Source organism: Gossypium raimondii, chromosome 6 (assembly GCF_025698545.1).
Source record: "Gossypium raimondii isolate GPD5lz chromosome 6, ASM2569854v1, whole genome shotgun sequence".
NCBI lineage: Eukaryota > Viridiplantae > Streptophyta > Magnoliopsida > Malvales > Malvaceae > Gossypium > Gossypium raimondii.
Genome location: NC_068570.1, coordinates 24,582,481 through 24,588,598, shown reverse-complemented (window position 1 = coordinate 24,588,598; position 6,118 = coordinate 24,582,481).

Here is a 6,118-nt window from a genome sequence, read left to right as displayed (position 1 = left end):
ACCTTTTACATGAGTCCCAATCGAGATTGCTTTACAACTTACGAAATAGTGTCTGAAGGTGTTATTTTGATGGGAAATAATGCTTCATGTAGAATTGCAGGTGTTGGAACAATTAAAGTTAAGATGTTTGATGGAGTTGTTAGAACACTTAGTGACATACGACATGTTCCAGAATTGAAGAGAAATTTAATTTTGTTGAGTACTCTTAATTCAAAAGGGTACAAATACACAGCTAAAAGTGGGGTTTTAAAGATTTCCAAAGGTTCCCTTATTGTGATGAAAGGGTAGAGAAAGACTGTCAAGTTATATGTTTTGCAGGGTTCTACTGTTACTGGTGATGTAGTTGTCGCATCATTTTCCTTATCAGATGAGGATATTACTAAACTTTGCCATATGCGCCTAGGGCATATGAGTGAGAATGGCATGGCAGAATTGAACAAAAGAGGACTTCTTGATGGGCAAGGAATTTGTAAACTGGAGTTCTATGAGCACTACGTTTTTGGGAAGCAAAAGAGAGTTTGACTCACCAGAGGAATCCATAACACGAAAGGAATGTTAGAGTATATTCATTCTGATCTGTGGAGGTCATCCAGAGTGCCTTCGAGAGGTGGAGCTAATTATATGCTAACTTTTATTGATATTTTTCCAGAAAAGTCTAGGCGTTCTTCTTGAAGCAGAAAAGCGATGTGTTTTCCGCATTTAAGTCTTGGAAAACCATGATTGAAAAATAGACGGGAAATCAAATAAAATATCTCCGCACAGATAATAGCTTAGAGTTCTGTTCTGATGAGTTTAATAAACTGTGCAAGTTAAAAAGGATCGTGAGACACTTGACAGTTCGCCATACTCCACAACAAAACAGCGTTGCAGAATGAATGAACAGAACAATCATGGAGAAGGTTCGATGTATGTTATCAAATGCCAAATTACCAAAGTCATTTTGAGCCGAAGCAGCCTTTACTGCATATTTTTTTATCAACCGATCTATATCCGTTGCCATTGAGAAAAAGACTCCACAAGAGGTATGGTCTGGTAATCCTGCTGACTATTCTAATTTAAAGATCTTTGGTTGTCCTGCGTATGCTCATGTTGATAATGGAAAATTGGAACCGAGATCCATTAAATGTGTTTTTCTTGGTTATAAAGCTGGTGTAAAAGGGTATAAGTTATGGTGTCCTGAAAATAGAAAAGTTGTGATTAGCAGAGATGTTGTTTTTGATGAAACTGCTATGCTACCTAACTTATCTCTTAAAGACTTGTCCAATAAAGAAAATCAAAAGCAGGTGGAGTATCAGATTAATCCAGAATCTACAACAGAGTCGACTACTAAAACAAGTACAAAAATTCAAAATAGAGTTGCTTCTTCACTACAATACTTTATTGCCAAAAACAGAACTAGAAAAGAAATTAAACCTCTAAAGAAGTATGTCGAGGCTGATGTAGTTGCTTATGCTTTAAATGTGGCTGAAGATATAGATGCAAATCAAGAGCCGTCTAATTATTCTGAGATGGTTAGTTGTGAAGACTCAGAAAAGTGGATGTTTGCTATGTAAAAGGAGATGGAATCACTACACAAAAATAAAATATGGAATCTTGTGAAACTTCCTAAAGGTAAAAAGGTTGTTCGTTGTAAATTGGTGTTTAAGAAGAAAGAGGGGACTCCAAGAGTTGAAGAACCCAGAAATAAAACAAGGCTTGTTGCAAAGGGTTACAGTCAAATTCCAGGAGTAGACTTCACAGATATGTTCTCCCCAGTTGTGAAGCATAGTTCAATTCGAGTTTTGCTTGGTATTGTGGTCATGCATGATTTGGAGCTTGAGCATTTAGATGTAAAAATTGTATTTTTGCATGGAGAACTTGAGGAGGATATTTACATGCAACAACCAGTGGGTTTTACAGTCTCAGAAAAAGAGGACTATGTTTGCTTTCTGAAAAAGTCCCTTTACGGTTTGAAATAGTCACCAAGACAGTGGTACAAGAGGTTTGATTCCTTTATGACTTCTCATTATTTTAAAAGAAGCAGCTTTGACAATTGTGTTTACTTTAAGAAAAACAGTGATGGTTTTTTGTGTATCTACTCCTTTATGTTGATGACATGTTGATAGCGGTTAAAGATAAATGAGAGATAAGAAAGGTTGAAGCCCAAATAAGTGAAGAATTTGAGATGAAAGATTTGGGACCAGCAAAGAAGATACTTGGTATGAAGATTCTCACAGATAGAAAAGCAAGTAAATTGTACCTAAGTCAGAAGGGGTACATTGAGAAAGTTCTTTGCAGATTCAATATGCAGAATGCTAAGCCTGTTAGTACTCCTTTAGCAGCCCATTTAAGACTTTCATCGGCTTTGTCTCCACAATCAGATGATGAGATTGAGTACATGTCACATGTTCCATACTCTAGTGCAGTGGGATCTCTCATGTATGTCATGGTTTGTTCACGTCTAGATTTATCATATGCAGTCAGTGCAATTAGCAGATATATGGCAAATCCCAGTAAAAAATATTGGAAAGAAATTCAGTGGGTTTTAAGATACTTACGAGGTACTACCGATGTTTGCTTATAGTTTGGAAGAACTAGAGATGGAGTCATTGGGTATGTTGATGCTGATTTTGCTGGAAACCTCGATAGAAGAAGATCTCTCACAGGTTATGTCTTTACAATCGGAGGTTGTGCAATCAGTTGGAAAGCCACTTTACAAACTACAGTCGCTTTGTCTACCACTGAAGTTGAGTACATGGCGATTACTGAGGCTTGTAAAGAAGCTATTTGGTTGAAGGGACTCTTTAGTGAACTCAATGAAGACCTTCAAATCAATACGAGATTTTGTGACGATCAGTGTCATCTTCCTTACAAAAGATCAAATGTTTCATGAGAGAACAAAACACATTGATGTTCGGTATCATTTTTTTCATGATATTATTGCTCGTGGTGATATTGTTGTGAGCAAAATTAGTACTCATGAAAATCCTGCAGATATGATGACTAAGTCACTTTCTATAACCAAGTTTAAGCATTGCTTAGACTTGGTTGGTGTTCATTGTTGAAGTTAAACCCTTAAGGGGTTTTATGGAAAAGGTAGAGAACTTGTTCGTTGAGAGTTCACGATGAAGAACTTATTCATTAAGAATTCGTGTCAAGGTGGAGATTGTTAGAATTAAGTGACCCGAATCCTTATTTAAATCAAATCCAGTGGTAAAATAAAATAAAAGTAAAATCCCTATAGAATTATACTTCTTTTATTTTATTTTTAGAATAAGGTTTTTTAAACCTTATTAAACTCCATCTATTTGAAATTGATTAGAATAAGGTGTTTCAATCTTATTAGAATATGGTTTTACAAGCCTATAAATAGACATACTTTACTCCTCTTATAATTATTGAATTCGACATAGTGAATTTTCTTCTCCTCTACACGTGATTTTTTTCCCAAAAGGTTTCCACATAAAATTTGTGTGTTCTTTATTTTTTTTGTGATATATTGTCATTATCGACATTCTACTTTTACATATAAATTTTTGGTATCGTTAAATTTTAATAAGTATCGATATAATTTTCAAGGTATAGATACTTATTGTTTGTGTTCAATTTTTATTCAAAACAAAAGCGATTTGGTATCGATAAAAGATGAAGTATCAATATAATTTTACAAGTATATATATATTTTGGAAAACATCGATACTTCTTGTAAGGAATAGTTTTTCCAATTGATTAGAAATGGTTTTGATTAAGTTCAAAAGTTTAAATTTATTTTCAGAATTTTGTCAAAAATATTTTTAAGTGTTTAAAGCTTTTCTAAGATGTTTAGAAGTTATTATTTATGCTTTGAATTCTTTATTAAAAAATTATATTTTAAAGATATATTTCTTATATTAAAATAATTTATGAAATAAAGTTAGTTCAACAAAATTATTTTATATATTTCTAACTAAACTATCCTTTCAAAATATTTAATTTTGAAATATCTTTATAAATTTTCCTATTGAAATTTAAATTTAATTTTTAAATTATTCCTTAAATACTTTTTATTTTTCACATAAATTCAAACATAGTGATTTTTTAAAAAAATAACCGCTCCATCTATTTATAAAGATTGACAACTTATAAGGAACACATAAAAACAATAAAAATAAATAAAATTTACCAAAATGTCACTTTTAAAAAATATAGTTGAAAATAAAAATCAAATTTTAGTAATTTGATAAATTTAATTATCTTAAATTTGAAATTTAAATGGAAGGACAAACATATTAAGATAATTAATATAAGTAAATATTTTGTAATTTATTATATTTATTTATTATTTTATCCATTTAACTATTTTTAAATGTTTGATAATATATAATCAAGATGTAAAAATGTAAAAAAATTGTTAAAAATAATTTAAAAATTATAATATTTAGTTTTCTAAATGTTAAAATTTTATAATTTATTTTAAAATTAATAAAACAGTAATAATTAATTGATAGATCAATATAAATTAAAAACCATGAAAAATAATATAAAAGGTGAAAAATAAATATAAAATTTATATTATTATTATTAAAATATTTAATATTTTAAATGAAATATAAAAATTAACAAAATTATCTATCTAAATTTATCAATTACTTTAAAATTTTAATACTATTTAATTTCTAAATATAAAATTTAGTATGATAATAAGATATTATATAAAATTAGTCATTAAAATAATATTATACATATTATATAATTTTAAAATTTTACAAAGATATTGATTTTATTTATTGATTTTAAAATTTAATTATTTATACATTTTTAATTACGCTTAAATAGTGTAAAATTTTAAAATTATAAATACGGAATTGGAGTTTTACTTTACAACAAATAAATTTTATTAATATAAATATATATTTAATGATTTCATATAATTTATTTTTTTACAACACATTAGAGGTGCTCATGGGCCGGGCCGGGCCCATAAAAAATTTGGCCCGGGTCCTAGGCCCGAGCCCGGCCCGGCCCGAAATATGGGCCTAAAATTTTGCCCAGGCCCGACCCGGGAAAAAATCATAAGCCCGAGCCCGGCCCGGCCCATTTTTTTAATAAATACCAAAAATTTATTTTAAAAATTAAAAAAAGTATTTTAAAAATATTTTAAAAATATTTTAAAATTTAAAAATATTTTAAAAATATTTTAAAAATATTTTAAAAATATTTTAAAAATATTTTAAAATTAAAAAATAAAAAAAAGTATTTTAAAAAATAAATATATTTATTATATCGGGCCGGGCCGGGCCTCGCCCGGGCCAAAAAAGTAGTGCTCGAGACTCGGTCTGTTTTCTAAACGGGCCTCGTTTTTTGCCCAAGCCCATATTTCGGGCCTATATTTTTACCCAAACTGGCCCATGAGCACCTCTACAACACACAAAGAAAAAAAGCTTCTCTATGACATATAATTTAATAATATTCATAATATCTTTTTTGTCGAAACCATTTTTTGAAAACAAAAATCTAGTTGTCGACTTTAAAAATAAAACTGGAGTCGCCACCGATCCTTTATTAAGGTGTGATCAGCTCACCTTAAAAATTATTTTGGTCTACGAATTTTGAGAAAACGAGTCCGGAGTCGATTACATGACGAGGAAGGGTTAGCACCCTCGTATCGCCCAAAATCGGTACCAAATTGATCATTTAATGTCTTAGTGTCGAAGGTTAAAAAGATTTTAAAATCAACTCAAATGATGAAATTTGAAAAAGGATAATCAATTGTTCAAGTCATGTAAAGAAATCGAGTCCCAATACGTTAGGGTACAATTCCTCATAATCCCCGAACTTTGAATATCACTTTTATTTTATGTGAAAATCTTCATTTTGAGAAAGTAACATGCCGCACCCAATGCGTTAGGACACAATAAGTTAAGTTCCCAAAAATGATTTTTATACTCATGCATTTTGAATAAAGAATATCCTCGATTATCTAGGATTAGCAAAGAAAATCGGAATCCAATACGTTAGGGCTCAATTTCCTCGAAAATCCCAAACCTTGAATATTGCTTTTATTCAAAAAAAAACTTTTAAATCAAGAAAATGATTTTGATGTATTGTCAAAACCAAAATGTATTTCCCAAAAGGTAAGTTAAAAGTTAGTGTATAATAT